The 27,451-nt window shown below is 34.0% G+C and overlaps 1 protein-coding gene across 2 annotated transcripts in view; it reads left to right on the forward strand.

Annotated features, from left to right (window-relative positions):
• The window catches only part of Me1 (malic enzyme 1), a 196,757-nt gene that overhangs the window by 32,625 nt on the left and 136,681 nt on the right, over positions 1-27,451 (forward strand). The gene's annotated exons all lie outside the window — the stretch shown is intronic.

The raw sequence follows: 27,451 nt of genomic DNA on the forward strand, positions 1-27,451 counted from the left end.
ATGGGGTAGAGTTAGGGGAGCCAGTCTGCTCAGGGAAGCTACCATATAACCAGATGGTGAACCACTCCCATACAGGGCCACATACACCCCACCCCTGGGCATCTGGGACAGTCCTTCATGGCTGCCAGTTCCTGGGAGTCAGGCCTCAGTGTCCCATGGCTCAACCAAGTCTGATTCTGCTAGATAAGGATGGCTCCCCACAAAATAGTATCCCATTGTGTAAGTATACCACATTTTCTTTATTCATTTGTCCACTGACAGATGTTTAAGATGATTCGATATTTTGGCTATTGTGAATAATGCTGCAATGAACATGAGTATGCAGATATTTTTGACATGTTGATTTCACTTACTTTGGATGCATATCCGGTAGTAGTAGTAGGATTGCTAGATCAAGTGGTAGTTCTATTTTGAAATTTTTGAGGAACTTTTATACTGTTTTCTATGACTGGATTAATTTGCATTTCACCAGTAACCTATAAGGGTTAGTCTTTATCCATGTCTTTGCCAATCCTTTTTTGATAATAGCTACTCTAATAGTTGTGGAGTGATATCATTGTGGTTTTGTTTTATTTTTTTAAAATTTATTTATTTATTTATTTAGGGGTACTGGGAATTGAACCCCTGGGGTGTTCAACCACTGAGCAACATTGCCAGCCCTTTTTTTATATTTTATTTAGAGACAGGATCTTGCTAGGTTGCTGAGGCTGGCTTTGAACTCCCAGTTGTCCTGCCTCAGCTTCCTGAGCTGCTGGGATTACAGGAATGCTCCACCGTTCCCAGCATTCACTGCGGTTTTAATTTTCATTTCTTGGAAGATTCAGTGATGCTGAACATTTTTTTTTTCATATAACTTTTGTCCATTTGTGTCTTCTTTTAAGGAATGTCTATTCAGATTTTTGTTCATTTTAAAATTTGTTTTCTTGCTTAACCGAGTTGAGTTCTTGATATATTTTGGATTGACCCCTTATTAGATGTATGGTTTGCAAAAATTTTCACCCATTTCATGGGTTTTTCTTTTTTCTTCCTTTCTCTTTTCCTTTTTAATGCAAAAGATTTTTACTTGGCTATAATCCCATTTATCTGTTTTTGCTTTTGCTGCCTTTGCCTTTGGTGTCAAATAAAAAAAATTATTGCTCAGACCAAAGTCATGGAGCTTTCCCCATGTGTTTTTAGTATATATTCCTTCCTTGGCTGAATTTGTTCCTAAGAATTTTATTTATCTTTTTTTTTTAATCTTTTGTAGTTTTTCTTAATGGTATTGCTTTCTTGATTTCTTTTTTGGGTAGTTCAAAATAAAATTTCTTTTTTGGATGCAAGGTCAAACCCAGCCTCAGCAATTTAGCAAGGCCCTAAACAACTTAGCTAGACTCATCTCAAAAAAAAAAAAAAAAGGTTAAGTGCTGTTGGGTTCAATCCTTGGTAGCTTAAAAAAAGAAAAAAAAATTAGGTAGATAACTGGAGAGGGGAAGAGGAGGAGATGGGGAAGGGAACAGGAACACAAATGTTGAATCTGGGTAGAGGTATTTATTGTATTATTCTTTCAACTTTTCCATAATATTTGAAGTTTAAGTAAGACATCCTTTGCCACTAAAGTAAAGCTTCTGAAAGTATTTTTGTACTCTCTCTTCTGGATGACAGTTTCTGTTTTACTGCTTTTTAATGTTTACATTTTGTTGAACCGTTGATGATTTTGAAGTTTTTGGTGGAATAATTATCATGGCTTTACCTGTAATTATAAAAACAATCTGTATATATGGCATAAATTTAGGCATTGTATATAATTAGAAAAGGAATTGTGAGTGTATTCTGTTAATGATGACTCTTTCAGGCATCAGCCTATAAATTCTTTTAGTTACTTTTTCATTATTATGATGAAATACCCAAAGCTGGGCAACTTTATAAAATTTTAAGAAATTGGGCTGGGAAGATAGCTCAGTCGGTAGGGCAAGAGGCCCTGGGTTCGATCCCCAGCACCGCAAAAAAAAAAAAAAAAAATTTAAGAAATTATTTAGTTGACAGTTCTGGAGTTTCAAGGATATGGTACTGATGATATTTTCTCATCACTGGTGAAGGCCTGTAAATGGATAGATAATGTCACAATGGTAGGAACTTATGAGAGAGAAAGCGCTCTATCAGTCACACAGCCAGTCAGGAAGCTGAACAGATTCAGGAATCAGGCTTAGGTTGTAACAAATTACTCTGTGCAGATCTGTCTCAGGTCGCAGGTGAACTACCTTAATCCCTTCTAAGGGCAGTGCTCCAGATGATTTAAGGACCTCCCACTTAGGCTCCCCTCTTAAAGATCCCACTACCTATACACCTCCAAGCTGAGGACTAAGCCTCCAACACATGAACCTTTGGAGGACAAACCATATCCAGGCCATAGCATAGAATATTTTTGTTTTTAAGCTAAAATCAATTTATGTCTTCTAAACTATTCCTACTGCAACAGCAGGTATTCTAAGATACCTGGAAAGTGAGCAGGAGGATTATACCTCTTATATTTACTTTTTTATGGATTTGGTGGTAGCACTTAGGAAGATAATAAGTGAATATTAAGGATTAATAGTACTTGAAGTACTGGACACAGTTGTAAATAGTAATTTATCTTTTGAGTATACTTTTAATATATAATTAATGATATGCTACTTTTCTATGGCTTGGTATATTAATTTTAAATGTGATGTTAAAATCTGGCTAGATATGTAAAATAAATTCTTATATTAACTACTTCTAATGTGTTCTTTTTATGGTATAATGCTAGAATGTAATATTCACTCACTGGTTTTGTGTGGAATTTCTTCTCTCTTTGGCATAGGTATTTTTGGGTTTTCAAGTATTTATGACTGTTATTGGCATGCTTAGATTATCTTTATCCTATGTGCTCATAGCACTTTAATTTTAATTTTTGGGGGACGGGGTACTGAGAATTGAACCCAGGGATGCTTTAGCACTGAACTACATCCCCAGCCCTTTTCATTTTTTATTTGGAGGCATGGTCTCACTAAATTGCTTAGGGCCTTGCTAAGTTGCTGAGACTGGCTTTGAACTAGTGATCCTCCTGACTCAGCTTCCCAAGTCAGTGGAATTACAGATGTATGCCACCATGCCTGCAGCATTTTAATTCTTCAAAGAATATCCAGTATTTGGTAGTACAGTCTGCTTATGACACCATACCTAGTTGTGGTTAATTTCTATATAGACTTGTGATTTTGGGTGAAATGCTGAACTCCCACAAACATATTACTTGAGTCACTTATATTTTGTGAAACTTTAAAAAAATGTTTCATAGGGCTGGGGTTGTAGCTCAGTGGTAGAGCACTTGCCTCACACATGTGAGTGAGACACTGGGTTGGATCCTCAGCACCACATAAAATTAAATAAAATTAAATAAATTAAGATAAATTAAATTGTGTCCACGTACAACTAAAAATATTTTTAAAAATGTTTCATGCAAATTTATAATACAAGTTTATGTAAAGAATAGCTGAGGCAGATTTACATAATTTCTTCGGAAATATTTCTACCTCCTCTATTTTTACACTGTATTTTCTTCTTTTGAGTTCTTATTAGCTACTAATTATCATACTGTGCTTTTGGCAATTAATCTTTTTCCTATTTTTGATGGTTCTAATTTTGTTCTACAAAGTATTCTTGATTTCTTTTGTTAGTATCTTATTCTTCCTTTAATCCCATCTAGGTTGTGGGATTCTAGGGAAAAAAGATGATATTTTTATAAATTATTTTTATACTGCTCATGCTGTTGGACTTAGTACCTGTTATTGCTCTGTTAATGTATGTTGTTTGCTCTCTTATAGAAATAGTAACTTAATATTCTGTTCACCCAGTCACACAGAAAAAATAAAGTATTGGTGTATTCTTTATTTCTCCTACCTTGGAAGCATATTATTCTAACAACTGAATTCTCATAAATAATTGATATAAAAGAAGTTAGACTCATTCTAAGGAATCTGACTGTAAGAAAGTAAACTTTTGATTAACTGTAGATAATACACTGTATGAACACATATATACTCCTCTCAGCTACTCATTTTTTATAGTGAATCAATGATTTGAATTTGCAAACAGATTGAGATAATACAACATGTTATTGGTAATAATTTTACAAAAAAGACAAGCATTTCCCAAGTATGATCAGATTAGTACTTTTAGTTCACCAAAAGTTGAAAAAGTATGCAGTGCTTAACTTAATAGAGGAAAATAAAAATTAAATGAAATCAAATAGTATTCTTTATTGCAGAGTTCTCAAAATAGAATAGCTATTTTGTAAGTTTTTTGGAGGGTGAGGATTAGGTATAATATAGATAATATACCTGGCATCATTCTTGGCACAAAGTATCTATTCCTAAATGGTAGTTGTTGCTAGTATTATAATTACTCTGAGGTTTATTGATGACTAAGTGGATGATGGTATCACTTACCAATTCTAGAATGGTAGTGTATGTTTGTAAGATAGAAAGTTGTTTTGGGGGTATTTTGAGTTTCATATGTGTTTGGGACATCTGAGTAGAGGGGTCTAGTTGTCAGTTAAATGTGTGGACCTGGAACTTAGTAGATAATGTGTTAAAGCTCCTGATATTTTAATCCCACCTAGGTTGTAGGATTATTTGTGTATATTATATATACTACACAAATGATAACTATTTTGATTTTGAAAATGACGAAGAATATCAAGACCATTTGTTAAAGAGAATCATTCAATAGGATTTTTTTCTTCATTTTTTTCCTAGAAAATTATTTTATTTTATTTTATTTTTTTGCAACATTAGGGATTGAACCCAGGGCAGGCAAGTGCTCAAACCACTGAGCTGTACCTGAAGGCCCCTAGAAAATTCTTAAATACATTAAAGGGACCATTAAGATGAACCAAAACAAAATATAATAGTTTTAGTGTTTGTGTACTTATTTCCTTCAGAATTCAAAAAAAGATTTGAAGTAGAGTGTTCATTACATAAATTGTAAGGACTAACCTTAATATACCAAGTGATTTAGAAACAATCATGACCAAGATTAGAAGTAAAGATGTTGCATTTATTTAAAAGATTCTAAATCTTTTTTGCTCATATGAAAAAGCATATAATTTCTGTGGACATACAGCAAATAATCATAGTCTTACAGGGTGAGGTTGTCAGTTTTGATATTTGATTTGGAATAGCAGCAAGAAAAGAAGCTTAAAAGGAATAAATGTGAAAATAAACCTTCCTGAAGGCAATGCATCTTTGATCTTACAATGTTCTCATATTTTTCTTCTATAAGTTTTCTCTAGTTTTAAACCTACTTAGTTTTCTTATGTATAATCTATTTTAATGATGTCATGATGTGCTTTATAGGTATATCATGTTATTTTACTTGACAAAGATAGAACTACTTCAGTATCTCAGTAATTGATTATAAAGTTGCAAATATAACTGCAAGTTAAATGTTAAACCCTTGAAATAAGACTGTAGTACTTAATCAGTTTGAACTATTATGTCAAACTGCCATAAACTGAGTATGTTTCCAGCAAGAGAAATATCTCATAGTCCTGGGGACTGGGAAGTGTAAGGTTCGCATATCAGCGTGGTTGGGCTCCGGTAAAGGCACTCTTCTGGGTTGCAGAAAGCAGAGAAGTCTCTGGAACCTTTTTTATAAGTAGGGCACTACTCCCATTTTTATGGACTAAACCCTTTATAACCTAAACACCTCTCAAATATCCACCTCCTAAAAATACCACACTAGGGATTACAAGTTCAACATGTGAATTTAAGGAGTATACAGACCTTTAGTCTGTTGTAGGCACTTTCAATAGGTTAATGATATTCTACTTTTTGCCGAACCATTAAAATGTAAATTGCCAAGTGATCCAGTGCACAGAGGTTAATAGATGTCACTTGCTCTCCTAGATCATCTCACTCTCAGGTATGTTGGGTTAGCCCTTTTAACACACCAGAATGGGAGTTTCTGGTAAGGAGACTGCTTTAGGTAGTCTCTGATACCAGAGCTGCCTAGGTAAGCCAGGACTGTTCTTAATTGGATTTGACTTTCTTTAAGCCACTTTAGAAATTTAATCCACTTTAGGAAACTTTTTAGAACTAGAGAATATTTTTATCTTACTGGTGTATAACTCTTAGTTTTTACTCTGTTGCAGTTGTTTACATCTTTAGAAATTCTCTTGAACATCAAATAGTTGATTAAAACTTTTAAATGCTTTCAGAAAGGTGATCATTTTGTTGTTAGATGTTAATGAAATTTTCATCTTTTACCTATAGCAATAAGCCTTTGATTTTCATTTCTACTTATTCTTTGGTTCATTTATTTCATTTCCTTTGAAATAAGCCTAATGCTTGCATCCACCCTATTTTAAGGTATGAGAAAAAGAACTACATGGAGGAATGGTTTTTCAAAGACGTGAAACAAGTTAAGATAGAAAGTTTGGATTAGTTCAAGTCTTTTCTGTTATCTTAGTTGATTTTTTTTGGTTAGAGATAATTATAAAAAGTTGATTTGCATTTATTTTAAAGATATGAGGAATGTTTGGTTTCTTTAATTACTAATTCAAATTAGCCTTTTTTTATGAGCAGGATAAATGTTATATTTTTAAAAATGTATGTGGACTTGTGCTCAATAGGAATGAGGTAGAGTATCTTATAGCTTAAATATTGGAAATTCAGCATGTGCCCAGACATTTAAAATACCAAAGTATCTTCTTTCCTAAGCATTGACTTAATTAGGAAAAATTTGGAGAATGGAAAAAATTTAGACATGATTCAAACATAAGTTTTTTACATCAAGATCTAAGGGTTGCCTGCATTTATGTATAGACATATAATGAAGGTCTTACAAAGCAGTGAAACTTATCTTTTACTGTAAAAAGCCCTTAAAAATATAAAGTAACAGTTTATTGATTCTCCATCTTCATCTAGAGCCTTTAAATGTGGAAAACTTAAATGGAAATTTAATATTTCATTCCAAAAATAATTCCATTGCAATCCGTGTGGTACACCAGGTGTTTTGACTTAAGTTTGCACATAGCATATGGAGAATTGAGAAAAATCGCCAAGTTTTATCTCTGATGATGTTTATGAAGAATGTGTAAATTTGTTTATTATTTTCTCATCTTAATTTTTAGGGAGAATTATAAATCTCATTCTTCATTACTAGAAAAAAATTTTGAAGAGAGGCAGTGGTTCTTACATTGTATTACATACCTCTGTCAAATCCGAAATACTGTATCTATTTTTGGTCACTTTTTTTTCCCCCCCAAGACTTTAGGCAGTTAAATGAGCTGCAGTACCTGGGGAAACAGTTAAGATGCAAAATAATTATTTTTCTGCCCTTTATTTCTGCACAGATGCAAAACTAGTTTGAAATGACTTATGACTTGTGAGTGACAGGGTCAGTTAAAGGAGAGCCCAAATTAGGATGATAGGCCTGAGCACAGAGGTGGAATGGAGGACGACAGGTGAATAAGAAATGAGACAGTTTTATGAAGTTTCAGTTTCCAAATGGTCTGTCTCAGGTACAAGAAATCAACAGTTTCCCTGAGAAAGTGAGAGATGTTTTTGTTTTAATGTTAGCACTCCTTTGAACTCACTGGTTGGAAAATTCTCCCCTTCCTCTCGAGGATGCTAGGGAAAAGAAGCTGAATCTGTCCTTGGGCTTTTTCTTCCTCTTACATCTGGTCCCACTTGCTTCTTGGCAGGCAGGTAGGCACAGCATCATAAATGGAGCTCTTTTCTGTTCATAGAATTGGACACTTTGCTAATTAACCCAATGAACCGAAACAACTTAGTTGTGTGGTCTCTCCTGTAACATGGTCACTCAGCATGAGCCCTGAGGATGGGAATAGAGTGTAATGTCTGTCTCCAGACTCCATATCCTCTGATTAAGGCTTCAAGTGCTTTGTTCTGAACATACTCTGTTGTAGTGAATTTCAGGGAGTGGCACCAGTTTACTAGGAAATCCCATAGTCAGTGTTTCTTGGACTTATCTGAGTGGCATTTGAAAATCACAGTTTATATTTGGAAGCTCTGTATTTAGAGAATCTTCTTTAATTATGTTTAGTTTTTTTGACCATATTTAAATAAATAGGCTGTAATTGGTCAGGGGGAAATGAATAGTGAGCATACTCCAGTGGGAGAAATTGCCCCCCCCTTGCCAGTGCATGCAGAGTGGGCAAAGGAGACAAAGCCCATGTATCAATAGTGTAAGTTCATTTTCTACCTCAGGCCAGAGGCAAATTGGTAGTTGGCCTCTTCTATGAGTTTGTGGATAGAACCTGGAACCACAGGGGACAACTCGTTTACCATAAACAGGAAATTGATTCCTATCTTTCTGTTTTGTAACTCCCACCTCCACTTTTTAATTAGAGTTTTATGGTTATACATAGTAGTTGGGTTCATCCCAACAAACTCATGCATGCATAGATATCGATTTCAGTTCATGATTCCTTTTCCCTCTGCCTTTTTGCTCTCATCCTCCCTTCACTCTGTCCTTCTTCCTCTATTTTACTAGACTTCCTTTCACTCATCTGTTAATTTGTATTGGATTGGTTCTTTATGTAATCTTATCCTTCCCTCTATTTTACTCTAGCTTCCTCCTATGAGAGAAAACATTTGACTAATTTCAGCTTGCATGATATTCCTTATTTCCATCTATTTACCGGCAAATGCTGTAATTTTATTCTTTTTAATGACGGAATATAATTCCATTGTATATTTATGTATGTATGTATATAAATGCATATATTTTATAATTTGTTAATCTGTTCATCTATTTATGGATATCTAGGTTCATTCCATAATTTACCTATTGTGGACACTATGTTTTTGTAGGGTCACTGGAAAATTGAGATGTATCCAGACTATAAGTGACTATAGCAGCGAGAGTTATTGAAAACTTGTCACATGAAAAAGAGTTGGAGGAAGTAGACATGTTTAACTTAAGGGACTCAAAGAGTTAAGTCTTCAATCATTTGAAAGATTTCGTGTAGAAGAAAGTCTGTTTTCATGGTATAGCCTCAGGATGTAGGACTAAATTCACAGGATGAAAGTCATTACAGGAATACATTAACTTTCAATTCTTTTTCTGATAATTTAGCTGACATGGAAATAGACTTCCTTATCCTCCATCATTGGAAATATTTCAGTGGTTTGGATAATCATTGATTATACATGTTTATATATGAGATTCTTGCTTTGGGTGTGATTATAAACCAGCTGCATTCTAAGATCACTATTAACTAGAAGATTCTGATGTTCAAAAAAAGAAACTAAAGATGAGGAATTCTGGGGGTTTGGGAAATCTCCTAAAGTACAATCAACTCTTATCAGTTCAAGTAACTCTGCTTTCTAATTCAGAAAGTTTTTAGTTACAACTTGTTATAATTTGAGAACTATTAAAAATAATTTATTTTCAAACAAGAGGATTTTAACATATTTAAAGTGATTTAATGTCTCATTCATCAAAATTCCTACTGTCCCCTAAACCAACATACAACCAAATGTCAGTTTACACAGTTATATTATGCCTATAATATTTGGTTTCAGCATTTCTCAAATTTGAATAATAAAAGGTCTAATGTTGATGTTTTATTGTTTGAGGTAATTACATCCCTCTGATCTAATTTTTTATTTTCTGAATACCTTTTCAGACTATTTTTTGGGAATATCCTTTTTTGATTTATATTTTATTTGTTCTAATTAGTTATACATAATAGTAGAATGCGTTTTGGACATCATACATAAATGGAGTATAACTTCTCATTCTTCTGGTTGTACATGATGTGGAATTACACTAGTTGTGTAATCATATATACACATAGGGTAATAATGTTCAGTTCATTCTACCATCCTTCATTACCCCAAACCCCTTCTTCTCCCTTTTGGATTAGACAGAGTATATGCTTTAAACTCTCATTTACTTTTAATTTTTCTACAAATTAGTTGCAGTTCAGCTAGTAGTGAAACTATGAGGAAAAAAATTCTCTGAAGCAATGCTATTACTCTCCACCATTGGCCCCTGCCACCTAAATCGGTATTTAAAGAGAAAGAGCAATGTTAGCATTTGCTTTTATTATCCTTTCAAAATTCCCCATATGTTCTCTGAGGTATGCTTCTGAAAATTCAAAGGTTTATTTTCATCAGTTTTCTTATCAAAATAATCTATATTTAATATCACCAGAGGAATTTTTATGCATCTTTAAAAATTTTGGATATTTTATAGCTAGGTAATTTTGTAGTATAAATTTTAAATGCTTAGAAATAAAGACAGTAGTGAAATTGTGAATTTTAACTTGATACTATATATTCTATATTTCATAAGACTTATATGCACTGTAGTAAAATTTATAACACAGTTAATAAGATCCCAAATTATATAACTATCTACTTAAAATAAATAATGGAAGTTATTGAATTTCATTTCTTTCAACTGGAAAAATTTCTCACTTAATAGAGTAAATCCTGGTCTTGCTATGATTGTGTGGTGACTGAATGAATGGTACTTACAATAATTTGGAAAGTATCATATTTATATGTTTAAAAAATAGTGCCACTTTTTGAAATAAAACATTTATAGTATGAAATGAGGTAATTTGTTTAAAAAGCTGAAAATGTTTATTATTTCCCTATTCAAAGAAGTTAATTTTTGGCATTTGCTAAATAAATGCCATCTGTATGATGAGGTCAGTGTTACCTTAGAATTCTTTCCAGTACTTTCTACCATGGAAAGTACTTTGGAGTTTATCAGAACTCTCTTATTCATACTTAATTAATTGGGTAATCATACTAGTTTTAAAATGAGTAAACGAAGAAGAGCTTATATAAAATAAAATCAATATATTGTGCATTTTTAATTTGCATTTATTTGGAAGCAGTAGTTATAATATGTGGAGATGAAGTCAATAACATTTAGTAGTTGTTGATTTTTAAAAATCTGTTCATTTTATAAATTGAAAACAATCATTACAAGGAAAGCATTACCCAGGTATTAAGGGCCAGAGATGAAAGTTGAACTCATGTTTTCTAGTGCCTAATCCTCTGTATTAGATTTCCTCAGAGAAATAGAGTTGTAGTCTGTTTGTGTGTGTGTGTGTGTGTGTGTGTATACATAGAGAGGGACAGATGTATTTTAATCACAAATTTGAAGAAAAGAGGTTGGTAAGTGCTAAATCGACTAGAAGTCTTAAGGGAGTCTGTAGGCAGAAGTCCTCTTCCTCAGGGGTGATCTCTTTGGGAAGGTATTCAACTGATTGGCTTCCACATTATGGAGAATAATCTGATTTATTCAGTCTACCAATTTAAATGTTAATTTCACTTATAAATTAACTTCATAGAAACATCTAGAATAATGTTTGACCAGTTATCTAGGTGCTGTTCCTAGCTATGTTGACATATGAAATTAGGTATCCCATCCTCCCAGAACAGTGTTGGGTCGTCTTGATTGTTTTCTACCTTTAATCTGTTAAAGAAACTGTTCTCTATGTCATGTAGCTTATTTGACCTTTCCTTATTAACTGATTAGAATATGTGTTCTCATTTTCAAAAGCTGAATTATGCTTGTTAAAAAAGATTATTCTCTCAAACATTGGCGTATTTACAGGTAAAGAGGTTCTTTATTTTTATTTATTTATTTTTGCCGTGCTGGGGATTTGAACCCAGGGCCTTGCACTTGCAAGGCAAACACTCTACCAACCGAGCCATATCCCTGGCCTCTAAAGAGGTTCTTACATTGTTTTCCAGAAGAGCTTAATCCTAATAGATACTTCATAGTCATATTGCTCCACTTTGGTTTCTTTTAAAAGTTCCTAACATTAATTAGATTAATTCCAGTTACTAACACTGATTAAATTAATTCATTATTTAGCATTGAAACTTAGTTTCAGGAGTTGTCAAGTAACATTATTTGCCATTCAGTTTTTCCAGAAAGTTCTGTCTTCTTACGGACACTGCCACTTCAGTTTTTTTAAAATTGATTCTCTATGTTCATTATTTTCTCTCTCCTTCTTTCCTTTGCCAGAAATTTGTTGAGAGTCTACTGCATGCCAGGTGCTTTACTAATGGTTGCATAAAATGTATTTCCTGCCTTTGTGGAATTTACAATTAATAATAGTCAAGTGAACACAGAAATAATATCAGTATAGTTTGGTGTTATGAAGAAAATGAACAGGGGAAAGTGATAATAATGGGAGGATTTCCTTTCATAGTGCAGTTAGGGATCTGTCTTTAACTTACTTTTAAGAATGAGGAGTCAATTGGTAAAAAACAAAACAAAATAACATTTGAGGCTGAGGGAATAGCATGTTCAAAAGGTCTGGGAATGGAGAGGGTGGCATGGAATGAGGTTTGAGGTAGGCAGGAGTCACATGAAGTAGGCCTCTGGGTTATGGTAGAGTTTGATTGCAACACTTAATCCATTTGGAAAGTTTTTGAGCTTTGAAACAGGGGAATGATAGCATCCAATTAAAGTTTTAAAAGATTACCCTGGCTTCCACGTGGACAAAAGATTGGAAATGAGAGACTAGAATGGGATGGAAAGACGAGTAAGAAGGCTGTTGGAATACTAACTTCCTTTCATCAATCCTAATCGCCTTGAATGAACTTAATCCTTTTAGGATATAGAGCAAGGAAATCAAGCAAGGTTCTAAACTAACATAGTTGGCACTGGGGTTGTGGCTCAGTAATAGAGCGCTTGCCTAGCATGTACGAGGCACTGGGTTCAATCCTCAGCACCGCATAAAAATTAATAAATTAAGATAGTGTCCATCTACAACTAGAAATATTTTAAAAAACCAAAAAACAAAACTAACATCATTGCCAACAGCAGTGACCAATTCACATGAGAATAACTAACTCCACTGTCTTTAGTCCTAGATGGTGACTGTAAGTATGTGAGGTGATAGGATACACAACACCTGGTATATTTATACTGAGTCTAAATCCATCAGCTGGAGATACAAATATCTGCTGTGTATATGAGGAATTCTCAGCTTTCAGTCTTAGTATCGTTCTTTGTATTTATAAACCAAGTCAATCCCCTCATGATCTGGTCGTTTGCTCACTGCACACATCCATCCCGAACCAGCCCTTTCTTTCCCTTTAAGGAAGAACCAACTAGACCGTGTTTTATCCTGTCACTAAATATTATTCATTTCATTTCTGGGCTCCTATTTTTTAAATTAAGATATTATTAATGTGGGGGTGGAACTCTGTAACTCCTGCATAGTTCAGTCTCAGCTGGACCTTCTACAGTGTTGAACTCCAGCTGTGTTTTGGCTCTTTTCACTCTTGTAGTTATAAGAATGTAAACACTGTAGCCTTATACTCCTTATCTCACATATTCCTCTCCCTCTCCCCTGTGACTGAATTGGCTCGACATTTTATTTTCATGAACTAAATCTAATACATTTCCCCTCATCAATATGTTTCCTTCTTAATCTGTACAACTTTGGCCAGTAATCCATTCTACCCTCTACAATGTTTCAGAGGTTTTTTTCCCCCCCCCGCTGTCCTCTGGGTCTTGTTTTCTTTTCATCCTGTATATTCTCTGACTCATCCACAACCTGAGAACTTTCAAGTCATATCTCTAGCCCAGATCTCTTTCCAAACTTACTGCTCATATTTCCAACTATTAAGTAGCTCTTCTTGTATGGCACGAAACTACCTATACCTACTCAGTCTACCATCCCAGGCCCCCAGGTTTCCTAATATTGTAAAGTCAATACTATTCCCTTGGTTACATAAACCAAACACCTTAGAGATATTCAGGATTTCCCCGCCTCCTTTCGCTTTTTGAGCCCTGTCAATTTTGCCTCTTAATTATCTGCTGAATTGCTTTTGTCCATTCAATCTAATAAAGTGTTGTCACTTTATTAGATTAGGCCTTTTCCATTTCTTTCCTAAATTACTTCTGCATATTCATCTTTGAAAACTAAAAACAAAAACAAAAACAAAACAACCAACAAACAAATAGAAAACTTCTGGGTTTTCAAGAAAGCATATCTAACTAACTATGTCATTTTCTGTACTAAATTTTCAGGGATCCCTTTTTGTCCTGATAAAAAGCCAAGTTCCTTAGCATGACATTCAAGGATGTTCGTCATTTGGATCCTTTGTGTACTTGTCTGTTCTTATTATCTCTTTCTTTTACCTGCTCACCATCCCAAGTTGAATACCCACCTCCCAAACTGCCTGGGCGCTTTTCACAATCTGTATTACACCAGGTTTAGTCACTGAATTTCTTTTCTAGCCTACTGCCAACTGACTTTTTTCTTAATGGCCATACTATATCTTTTTTTTTTTTTTTTTTAATTAAGCCCGAAAAACCAAAGGCTGAATGTTTTCTCCGATAAGTGCATGACAATATTTAATGAGGGGGGAGATGGCGGCGGGAAGAGAAGAATGAAACAGACGTTATTACCATACTCTTATTTTTTACCTGCATTCCTGAACCTAGTAACCCAGTACCCCTGGAACTTAATAGTCTTTGTTGAGTGGATAAATGGGCAATAATGATGAGTTAACATTACCACCCTAGTTTTTGCTCTATATCTGAGAAGTCTCAGTCTGAATCCCTGCATTGCTTCTTATTAACTGTGTGATCTTGGTTCTATAACATAAATTCCCTGATTTTTATAGTTTCCTCATCTGTAAAATGGCTCTTGTTATTATGTTTAAATAAGATGATCTCTCTTAAACCCGTCGATAGTAGGTGGATAGCAGAACTTGAAAACTGATTTCTCTAAAGGTCAGATGTATAGTTCTCAAATATCAGATTCTTAACTTATAAGACAAGTTTATTTTTCTAAGTATTGCAACTTAGCTTGACATTATGCTTATAGTAGTTACAATTGGAACATAATTAGTTGTGATGTTATAAAATGTATTTAGTAAAATATAAGACTAGAAAAGTATGTGTATTATGAATCATCCATTAAAATTATATTTTTTGTATTAGAAGATTTTGAAAATACATAAATGCAAATTATGTATTATAAATATCATTAGTGAAAATATTTTTAAGGCCCTAGCAAGTCAATACAGAAAGTACTAAAAAGGTTTCTGTAAGTTTCATAGATCTTAAAGGCAGTTAATATGTTATTCTACCTCATGACTGATATATAATAATTCTAGTACCTCTAAGGAAATACAAATATTTTTTGAAGACAGATGGAAAGTGTTAAGTCTAAGCAATAATTGAAACTATGTAGCATTTTCCACTGAGACCCTTAACTAGAAAAAACATTTGATACTGAGGAATTCTCTTCTTCTCACATACTAAAATTTTCAGTAAGATAAATGAGATACTGCTTTGCAGACTTCTTTTTACAAAAATTATTTCTGTACTGTTTCTCTTCCAATTTATTACCCTGCAGTTACAAGACATTGCTAACGTTATGATTGCTCAAGGGATATAGTAAGGTGGTTTCTTTTATTGCTGTTCATTATTTCTCATGTAACAAAATGGAGCACAAAGCTTGCTAAACATTATGAAAATACATACTAATAAGAGTAATTTTATTAGGATGTAATATGAACACTGTATATTGAGGTATGCAACCCATTAATAGAATTACTTTTTGTGTGTATGTGTGTTTTTGCTTGTATTTGGAATGAGATACGTACTAAAACAAAAGATTAAACAACCCCGATTTCAGAGGACAGTTCTTACAGGGAGAAAAACACCAGTGACTATGGTGGGTAGTATTCCTTGAGGTTGGGAAATGGATGAATGAGTTGCTAAAAGTCTCCTTTACATTTTAAGCTACTACAGTCAGTTTAAGAACTATGTGAAGGACTTCTCTTGTCCAAGTATCTGTTAACTGCCATCTGGAATTGGTGAAAAACCTTTCTTCCTCTTACCCTCACAACAATCAGTAGACAAACATTGGCATCTTAATAGAGAATATACCTCCAGGTTTGATACTTTAACAGTACAGCAGTCTCTCCTCAGCTAAGATATTTTGGATTTGTTCCACCTGATTTACAGGCATTTATAACCTTTCTGTTTATGAGGTTCTATATGAGGAAGAAATGCTAAGTAGAGAAGGCTTTTTAAATCTTCTATTAAAACTACAGTTAGAAACAATGTCTAATATGTTGTTCAGTGTTTTTTACATGACAGATCCATTTGATAAATTCTGCTCAGAGTTAGAGAAGTGCCTTTGTTTCCTTTCCCAGTGGTCTACTTCTTTTCATTAGATTTGAGAGCTACCTCAGTTTTCTCGCCTGGGTTTTGACTATATTTTGTTCTCAATTGCATAATTTTTCTTTAGGTTATCTTCTTTTTCTTATCCTTTCCTCTTATTGTATTAGTTGTCTTTAATGGGTGAGTCTTGGAAATCCACATTTTGCACAGTTATTAGCTCTTGAGCTCATCCCAGGCTGAGTGGGGAAAAAGATCCTTAAAAAAAAAAAGTATCTGCCTCATCTTATCAGGGTCTCACCCTTCTCTCCTGCAGGATTTGGTAGCTCCTGGCATCTCAAAAAATTGGTAAAGATTGCCTTCCGAATCTATGTTTCTGTGGTTTTACTGAGTTTATGACTTACATTGGTTATTGCTTTGAAACTATTGTTTTAGTGAAAACCTTCATCACTTCATTATTTTATTTTAGTTTAAAAGGAAAACAAATAAAAAACCTGAGCAGATGTTAAAAACATCATTTGAGATCTTTGTTGTTTTAAAAATACTTGGTAAATACTAGTTCCTTTGTTTTCTCAGCTAACAACATGAAACATAGTTAATTAGGCAAGGTCTTAAGGGACTTTAAAGACTGAGATGCCAAAGTCTTCATGCATTCAAAGAATTAGTCAACCTTGTACCTGTCCCTTTTAAACTAATTTATTAGTTATATATTTGGGAACTTAAAAATAAAATTATTTTGGTTGACACTGTGCTCCCAAATGTTAGAATAAATTTAAATATATCTAGTAATTATACTCTTAAGCCTATAATTGCATGCTTGGGAGGATTTCATCAGTGCCAAATGATTATCATTTCCCATTTCCTTTTGGAAGAAACATTAGTGTTTTTGTTGTTGTTTTTTGGTACTGAGGATTGAACTCAGGTATGTTTTACGACTAAGCTATATTCCCAGTCCTTTTTTATTTTTTATTTTGAGACAAGGTCTTGCTAAGTTGCTATGTGTCTAACTAAGATGAAGAGTCTGGGCCTCAGACTTGCAGTCCAACATGCTGGGATTACAGGCAGGTGCCACATTCTTGATAGAAACTTAATTTTTTTCTTTCTTTTTACTTCATGTCATATTGTAAAAGGGCCAGTGTATAACTATATTATTGGGAGAATTCTGCAGTTATTAAAATGTTATAGAAAACCTAGGTCATTAATTTAGTAAGAATAATCAGGAAGTAGTAAAAAATAACTTCTAAAATTCACATTTTATCTTAAGTATAGTGAAAATTGTATGTCTTAGATACTACAGCCATTGCTAATTCTTTATTAAAATAGATGTATTATTGGTGTGTCACTCAAACGATTTGAGAATTTTGCTCAGTTCTGTGACTAGTCACATTTTGAAATGCATGTTATTTAATAGTGATTTTTTTGTATCATATAGGGAACGAAGATGGTGCATTTGTCCACATTAGTGAAAAATTATGTGTGTGTTCATTATTGTAGATCAATGTTAATCACACTGTTTTGTTTGCCAATCCCTGAAGAGAATTTTGAAAAATTGTGTACTCCTTACCCTTTTTAACTTGGCATCTAAAAACTTTTATCACATATCTAAGTAGTTGCAAATGATGTAGTTTCGAACATATTTAAAGTATTGACATTTCAAAATAAAACTATTATATATTTTATTTAAATATGTCTAAAGGAATTCAATTTTAAATTTTATGTTATATCCACTTTAAATGTACAAAAATGTGCTAGGAATTTCACACAGTGGTAGTGTTTGCTTAGCATATGAAAGTCCTGGGTTTGATCCCTAGCACTGCAAAAAATAAAACTTAAAAAGAAGATATTTAAAAAATGCTTCTTTGGTCAGGTGTGGCAGTTGCCTGTAATCCCATCAACTCCAGAGGCCGAGGCAGGAGGATCACAAGTTCAAAGCTAGCTTCAGCAATTTAGTGAGGCCCAAAGCAACTTAGCATGACACTCTCTCAAAATCAAAAGGGCTGGGGATGTTGCACAAGGTTCATCAAAATAAAACAAAATAAAACAAAAAAAAAAGCTCCTTTAACATAGATACTGTAATTTTCCTTTATCTCTTTGAATTTATATTTTAATTATACCTTCCATGATGTTATACCAATATAATATACTTTTATGCTTGAAAGTTTTTTATTGATCAACCGTTTTTTTTTGTGACAAAATTGTGTGTAGGTGGCATTAATATTTATTATTTGTAATTGTTTCCAACTGCTAAAATTTCCCGTATTAGGATTATTACTAATATTACAATTCCTCTAACAACAGATATATGTTAAGTTATTAAACACAAATTTTATAATCATCTAATGAAATGGAGTCCCCCCTTTTAGATTCATGTATATGTAACAACTATGTGTTACTTAATAGATGAGAATGCAAAGAGTTTTACCATGGCAATGTCGCTGAGTTCTTAAAACCTTATTTTAACCTTATTTTTGTGCCAAAAATCACATAGAATATATCACGGAAATACTTTTTGTTTTTGCAAATTCAGGTTATCTTTTTTATTTTATTGATGTATTATAATTATACATAATAGTGTGATTCATTATTACATTTTGTATATGAAGCTAATAGAACAATAATATAATGTGGTCAGGTTTTTCCCCCTAGTACCTTCCCTTTCCCCTTTCTTCCTCCTGGTCCCCTTCCTTCCTCCTGGGTCCCTTAATTCTACTCTACTGGTCTCCCTTGTATTGTCATGAGATTCCCCTGAATCCTGCTTTCCTCCCTCTGCTTCTTTTTCTCTCTAGGTTCCACATAGGAGAGAAAACATACAACCCTTGACTTTGGAGCTTATCTTATTTCACTTAACATAATGCTCTCATGTTTCATCCATTTTCCTGTAAATGATATAATTTCATTATTTTTGTGGCTGAATTAAACTCCATTGTGTATATCTATATTTTCTTGCTCTCTCTCTCTCTTTCTCTCTTTCTCTGTCTCTCAGTACTGGGGTTTGAACCCATGAGTGCTCTACTATGGAGCTATATCCTCAGATCTTTTAATTTTTTATTTTGAGACAAAATCTAGGTTGCTGAGGTTGGTCTTGAAAGTTGTGATCCTTCTGCCTCAGTCTCAAGAGTAGCTGGGAGTACTAGACATGGTCCACCATTTGTAACTGTGTCATATTATCTTTGTCCATTTTTCTGTTGACTAGCATTTAAGCTGGCTCCATAATTTGACTGTTGTGAATTTTGCTGCTTTGTATTGTTATAGTGTGATGACTTTAATTCTTTAGGATAAATGAGTGTATAGCTGATAGTTCCTTTTCTAGTTTTGAGGGACCACCAGACTGATTTCCATAGTGGTTGTACTAATTTGCTGTCCCACCAACAGGGTAAAATTGTTGCTTTTTTCCCTCCACATCTTCTCCAGGATTCATTATTGTTTATTTTCTTGATGGCTTCCATTCTACATGGTGTGAGATGAAATCTCAATGTAGTTTTGATTTTCATTTCCCTGATTACTAAAGAGGTCAAACATTTTTTTCATATATTTGTTGGTCATTTGCATTTATTCTCTTTTTAATTAAAATTTTTAGATGGTGATAGTTCTTTATTTTATTCATTTATTTATATGTGGTGCTGACAATCAAATCCAGTGCCTCACACATGCTAGGCAAGTGCTCTACCACTGAGCCACAGCCCCAACCCTGCATTTATGCTTTTGAGAAGTGTCTGTTTAGTTCATTTGCCCATTTATCAATTGGTCATTGTGGGTTTTTTGGTAGTTAGATTTTTTAGTTCTTTACATTTTCTCCATATTAATCCTCTATCAGAAGAGTAGCTATGGGGGGTCTCTCAGCCATGTCCTGCGTGAATGGGGAATGGGTTAACTGCGGGGAGAGGATGTTGGCTGTTTTTCAATTTATTACCCAAAAACTTATCTATTCAATAAACACACAAGATTCAATACTCTTTTTAAATGAGATGGGGCATGACGGGTCTGACCATACTAACTCTGGCCTCTAACAACAACATGGAGTAGCCCAACTCACTTTTATTTATAAACATACAGGTAAAGGGGGCAAGACCAGGAGGAGGTCTTCTGTGATGAACAGGATAGGGTGGACTTAGGGGAGCCATTCCATTAGGGTGAATATTCCAGAAGGAGACAGGGAACCATTCCCATGCAGTGTCACATGCTTCCTGGCAATCTGGGACAGACCTCCGTGGCTGTTAGTTCCTGGAAGCCAGGCCTCTGTCCCATGACTCAACCTAGTCTAATTCTGCTAAATAGGATGACTTCCCACAAATAGCTAGCAAATATTTTCTCGAATTCTGAAGGTTCTTTTTTCATGCTCTTAATTATTTCCTTTCTGTGCATTTTAATTTGGTGCCCCTCCTATTTATTAATTCTTGACATTATTTCCTATGTTTTAGGTGTCCTGTTTAGGAAGTCATTGCCTATGCCTGTATGTTGGAGTGCTGACCCTATATGTGAAAACTTTTTAGTAGTTTACAAACTGGCAATTCAGTCATATCCTCCTTTAAAATAATTGAAAACAAAGGATTGGAAATCACCTGAATTGCAAAAGGACTTGTTATCCAGTCACAAATCAGAGTCATCACTTTTTGCAGCTTGGGAGAAGTATTTCCTAAATTCTTTACCAAGTCTTTCCAAATACATACTAGTTTCTCTTATTGTTTCACTTAAAGACAATTTTTTAATCTGATATGCTCATAATAGGTTGGAAAAGTTGAAAAGTTAATTTCAACAATTTTCTACACTACAAAGTTTTTCAATATGAAATAAGTTTATCTTATACTTTTGTCACAACCTTGAAGTTGCAGATTTAGGTTATTCACTTAACAGAGAATATTTATCATATGATTTAATTGGTCCAAACAGTCTTCTTTATCAGATCTTTTAGGAAAACTAGACTTTCTGTCAGAAAAATTATGATTCCATTTTCAATTAAAAAATGTAACTCTTGAAGTAATGTAAATCACTAAGAAATAGCTTAAAGGATATATCTTTATATGATTTAGTAATAAAAGTCATACTGTTAAGATTAGAATGATACACATGTAATTAAGTTTATTTAGTCACTTAAAGTATAAGGTATAGGGAACTGGGTGCATTGGTGAATGCCTGCAATCCCAGTGGCTCAGGAGGCTGAGGAAGGAGGATCATAAATTCAAAGCCAGCCTTAGCAATTTAGTGAGACTATAAGCAACTTAGTGAGACCCTGTCTCAAAATAAAATGTAAAAAGTTCCAGGGATGTGGCTCAGTGGTTAAGAACCCCTGGATTCATTAAATCAATACCTGCCCCCCCCCAAAAAAATACATTAATTTTGTTAGAATTAGTGATCAAACTTGCCACATATTTAATGAAAGAAAAAATCCATATTGCTAGAAATAAGTGGTTTAATGTTTAGTAAATAATTTTACTTTCTGGACAAAGATGTAGAAAATATGAAACATTTTACCAAACAATAATAGAATTAACTGTAACAGGAATAAATATGACTAAGTGAATGATGAATGTTTTGAGTGTAATATGAAATTTTTATCTGCAGGTTTTAGCCAGTATATCTAGAAATATTTAATAGTTTTGGAAAATATTCTGTTTATATTAAAATAATCAGTTTCACTATTTACTACTTTCAGGTGTTTGAAGACTTTCTCTTTCCTGTGGACATGTTGAATTATTGAGAATGTTTTTAGTTAAATGTATGAGAGGGAAAGCCAATTTCAACCTTTTTTTTTTTTTGCTTTACTTTCATGGGTGTGTCCCTCAAGAGTAAAGCCACTTTCCACTGATCTACTCTGTACTGTCTGAACTCAGAGCCTAAACACCCTCCTTCTAGTGCCATAGTTTACTTATAACATACACTTGTGAAATACTAGGTAAGGCAAGCCACACCAAATGCCAAGAAAAATCCTGAAGGTTTGTATACCTTTTGACAGTGCAGATCAGAATAGGTCATTTGGTATCTTTTCTTTTGTGATATGGGAGAAGGCCTACTGTTAAAAAATATAGGGAGCGGAGAATCTGCATGAATGGGTGCATCTTTGGAGAACTATAGCAGGTCTTTTCATATCAGTTTTAGAGAAGAAAGCGATGGTATGTAGATATCTGGAAACTTAGTTCCTTGAAACTCTTCATGTTTTTGTTGTCCTTGGAAACTCATACCATTCCCTAATCAATCTTGGGGCTTTAAGAGCAAGTGATCTAAGAGATAAGAAGTAGAAACTGTTGGGTACAGAATTGATTGGAGATTTCGAGTGTAGCTCAGTGGTTGATAGCTTACCCAGCATGTGTGAGGCCCTGAGTTTGATTCCGTCACTACCAAAAAAGCAAAAAACAAAAAAACAAAACAAAACAAAAAAACCCCAGCAATACCCAGAGAGATAGACAGACATAATTGGAAGCTGCCCAGTCTAATTTCTGCCAAATTCTGTTGATCAAAGAACTTACAGAAGCCATTCAAAATCAAGAAGGAGACCTAGACCCTAATTCTAAGAGACATATCAAAGAATTTGTGGCCAGCTTTAATATGCCATAGCTACTGTGTACCAGACACTGTTAGGTCATTGTAATAGGACAAATGAATGAAAGAGACATAACACAAACATAACAGTTTACCTCATGAAACCTGTAGTCTAACAGAGGAAGAAAAAAAATCAAACATAATACTGTGTGATAAATACCACAAATACCATAATAGGAGAATATTGGGTGCTATGGACTCATACAGAAGGGGCCCTTCAACTAGATTTAAATGGAATACAGGACCAATTCTCCAAAGGAGGTGACCTGAGAACTCCATTGTGAATGAAGTCTTACTGATATGAAGGTAGTATGATTATGCTTTTGAAAGCTTCTAACTCATGCTTATGCTTAAAGGAAAGTACTGACAGATTTCCTGTGATAGTATAATTTGAGTATGTCCAGGGATAATCTAAATCTGAGGGAAGATGGTCAGTGTTTGTTTTATGGAGTAGAATGGGAAGGTTCAATTTCTTAGGACCGAGAAGTAGCAGTCTTCCCTGGAAAATTCTTTGGAAGCATATCCTCACATCAGAGGAATTTGCTTGAACTGCATTTGGCAGTATGTCAAGTCTATCCTTGTGGCTTAATCTATGGGTGAATTTTCTTTTCTTTGGAAGAGACCAGAAAACCAACCAAAACAAAAACCAACAAAACCCAAAACCACTACCAGGGACAGTGCCTTAATCAGACGTTTTTTTTCTGATAAAGGCCAGTCTCTTTAATTCTCCGATTTTGCATATGGGGCTTTGTCAGTTTTCTATAACATAGGAAAGGAAATGAAACTAATTGGTTGATTGGTTTGATCAGTTAGTTTGGGGTTTAGATAAATTAGTCTGGGGGCTGGGGAGATAGCTCAGTCGGTAGAGTGCTTGCCTTGTAAGCACAAGGCCGTGGGTTCGATCCCCAGCACCAAAAAAAAAAAAAAAAAAAAAAAAATTAGTCTACAAGCATAGACTTACAAGCTCTGCAAATGCAGAGATTTCTGGATAAAGGCCAAGAGTTAAGACTTCAGGATTTATGTTATTCTATAATTTGAAAGGAACCTGAAAACAAGGCATTGGCTAAAAAGAGCTTATTCTTTGAGAATGCTGTTTGTCAGAGAAATGAGAATGAAAATATTCAGTTTATAGCAACAGCAGCATGATTAATGAAAGTTTTTTTTTTTTTTTTGCATTAATGGTAGATATTCCCTTAAGATTTTGTAGTTGGGATCATAAGAGCATAGCTAAATTTCTTTTAAACATTTGGGTAAATTTTAATGGTCTGAGTAAAGTGGTTTTTGTTTGAAAGTAATTGAATTCTGCTTGTATCTTTTTTTTTCTTCTATTGCTCTCTTGTCCTTAGTGCTTTTGACTTCTTGCCTAAAAAGCAGTGGCATTATTGTGGTATACTTCCATCATTAAGTGTCTCTATTATTTCCGCTGTTGGATCCCAGTTCATAGTTTATATTGGCCCTAGATCTGACTCTCATTCCTTGGACATAAAGTAACTAAAGGATTTGTTTTTGTTTGCATTGCCAATAAATGTTTGATAGGATATATATTTTTTCCCTTAAGAGTTACACATGCTTTTTTCTTCTTCATTGTTATTTGTAATGTTGGAAAGAAACCTGAAATATTAGTCTAGATGTGAGACTAAGTAATTTTTCTCTTTGGATAGAGAGTACTAACTCAAACAGAATGAGAAGGATTGATGCTTGACTAGTCTTTGGTACCTATGCCATTTGTTTTTGTGTATAGGAGTCTGCCAAGTTATGGCTGTTTCCCATGTTTCTATCTTCATTTTAGCTATTGCTTCATTGTTCTAGGTAGTTTAAAATTTTCTTTGCTTTAATATTATATTCAAACAATTTTAGTTTGTCTTTTGAAATATTGCTGGTATATTTTTTCTTACCTTCCTTATTGAAAGGAAGTTTAGAAGAAACAAATATCACCTAAGATTTGAATACAGAAATAGGTAGTGGTGACTGTTTTCCTTGCAAAATTAAATGATAGAATTTGTTGTGTGTTCCTCTCACCATATAATATCTTGAAATAGAGTCAAACAGGTTGAGAAAGACATGGATATATTAGCTACTTTATTTCCTTAACTTCCCATGTCACAGAAAGTATGAACACATTTTATTAATTAATATTTAACAGCCTTTGAAATGCAAGCTTGAATCACTTTACCTGTTTTTATTTTTTTTTTAATTTTTTTTTTTTAAATTTAATCCACTGAGCCACATTAGAGACAGGGACTTGCTGAGTTGCTAAGGGCCTCACTAAGTTGCTGAGACTGGCTTTGTTCTCACGATCCTTTTGCCTCAGCCCCCCAAGCTGCTGGGATTACAAACATGTGCCACCGTGCCCTGCTTACTTGTTTTTATTACTGATTGATATTTAAAAAGTAATGATTCTTTTGCTTTTTTTAATAATTCTATAAATATTTTAAACCATTGTTTTTCTTTTTACATCTTCTCTGCTATATCCTTTAAAAAAATCCTTCAAGGGTTTCCTTTTAATGCATTAAATCATCTTTGCTCTTCTTTTAGTCCCTTTAAAACATTCTCTGTGATCAGTTTGAACATTACTATATTAAAGTTAATTTGATTGAAAATCATTTTTGATTATTTGATTGCAATAATTTGATACAATTTTTAAATTAAAAAAATTTTAATTTTTTTATTTGTTCTAATTAGTTATACATGGCAGTAGAATGCATTTTGACAAATTGTACATAAATGGAGCACAACTTCTTCTTCCTCTGACTGTACATGGTGCAGTCACACCAGTAGTGTAATCATAAATGTTTATAGAGTAATAATGTCTGTCTCATTCCTCCATTCTTCCCATCCCCACACCTCCTTTCCTCCCCTCACTTCCCTCTGCACAATCCAAAGGTCCTTCATTCTTCCCTACCCCCCTGGCTTCCCACCAAATATGGGTCAGCATCTGCTTATCAGATAAAATATTTGGCCTTTGGTTTTTTGGGTTTGACTTATTTCACTTAGCATGGTATTCTCCAGCTCCATCCATTTACCTACAAATGCCATAATTTCATTCTTCTTTGAGACTGAGTAATATTCCACTGTGTATATGTACCACATTTTCTTTATCCATTCATCTGTTAAATGACATATAGGTTGGTTCCATAGTTTAGCTATTGTGAATTGAATTGCTATAAACATTGTTATGGCTACATCACTCTAGTATGCTGATTTTAAGTCCTTTGGGTATAAGCCGGGAAATAATTTGATGTAATTGACTACCAGATTTTGACTTGAGAAAGGACGTGTTCTTTCCCATCAAGTTGTTGTAATAAACATTTGTTTTCTATGGTATGGCAGACATTCTTGCCCTTTCCTAATAAAGACTTTTGAAATGATTGAGAATATTCATGTTTCTTAGTATATCAAGAATAAACTCAGTTTTCATTGATCAGACATTCACCATTGGAGATATTTGTCTTATTCCTTAAAGTTATAGATAGTTAAATGTAAGGCCACAATACATATATTACCTAAATAATAAAGGAGCTTACATGTTATGAAATGAGTAAAAGATTGCCATCCAAGTAAAGGGTACTTGCTGTCTATATGAAGGGAGCTGCCAGTTGAAGGGACTAGTTGGCATGGTTTATGTAGAGGAACACATTATTTTCTTTAAAAATGATTTTGTTTTTTATGATACAGTGTTATTGTATAGTGAATGCCAGTTTGTACGTATAGATTGAACAAAAGTAGTTCATTTATGATGCTGGTGAAACATTTTTAAAACTATCACAGATGTGGTCACAATATATAATGTAAGAATAATAACCAGCTTTTCTCATTTTGGAAAATAGAAGTGTCATTTCTCTACCAGTTGTTCAAAAATGGAAGATGTTATCTGCATCTTACCAAGGAGAATATTTTTATTTTACGATGGCAAATTCTGCATATATGTAGAAGGGAAAAATAAGGTCAGTGATTTGTTGGAAAAAAAAATAGGGAATTGTTTTGAAATAATCTAATCAGCCAAAATTCTAAATAAAAGTATATTTTGAAATCATGAAACAAACATCTTTCATTTCAATAGATTTATATAGAGTGCCTACTGTAAGTTCAGTATCAGGAGTAGAAATTAAATTTCCAATGACACTTCCTCTTTGAACTGCTAACAGAAAATCTGTGATTTCCCACTAATCATCCCTCCTTTTTCTTCATGTAATGACCTGACCCTTAACCATGTACTTACAACTACAAGGAAGAGTAGGAAACATATTTCTAAGGACAATTCTTTACAGAATATACATTTTTATTAAAAAGTCTACAAAAGGAGGATTTTCCTTTCAGCTTTCCTGAAGATCTCTGGTAGCTAGCACATATTGAAGATGAAAATGAAAATAAAGTGGGAAATTTATTCCTATTGCAATCTTAGGATTAGAAAAGATAGGGAGGACATCCAAGATGGCAGACTAGAGGGAGGCTGCGTTCCTTGTCCCTCCGTAACTCTGCTTTCAAACAGAGGATATCTGTTTCTTGGTGAGGCACTTTTTGTTGCTTTCGATCCCCTGCTGTTTACCCCATTTGTCTGCTGTGATCACCTGCAATCTGCCAGCATATCGATGCCTTTTTTGAGTGCAGATTGCTCACTGTCAGGCTTCTATCATCCGCCATTTGCCTGCCTCTCACCTGTCCATTCCCTACCTTACACCTGTCCATCACCCAACGCACGAGGTTCACCTCCTGATTGTCCCACAACAGTCAGCAAACTGATCGCCGACTGCCAGTGGAGCACCGCTGCCTG

Source organism: Sciurus carolinensis, chromosome 7, assembly GCF_902686445.1.
Source record: "Sciurus carolinensis chromosome 7, mSciCar1.2, whole genome shotgun sequence".
In the NCBI taxonomy this organism is placed as follows: Eukaryota; Metazoa; Chordata; class Mammalia; order Rodentia; family Sciuridae; genus Sciurus; species Sciurus carolinensis.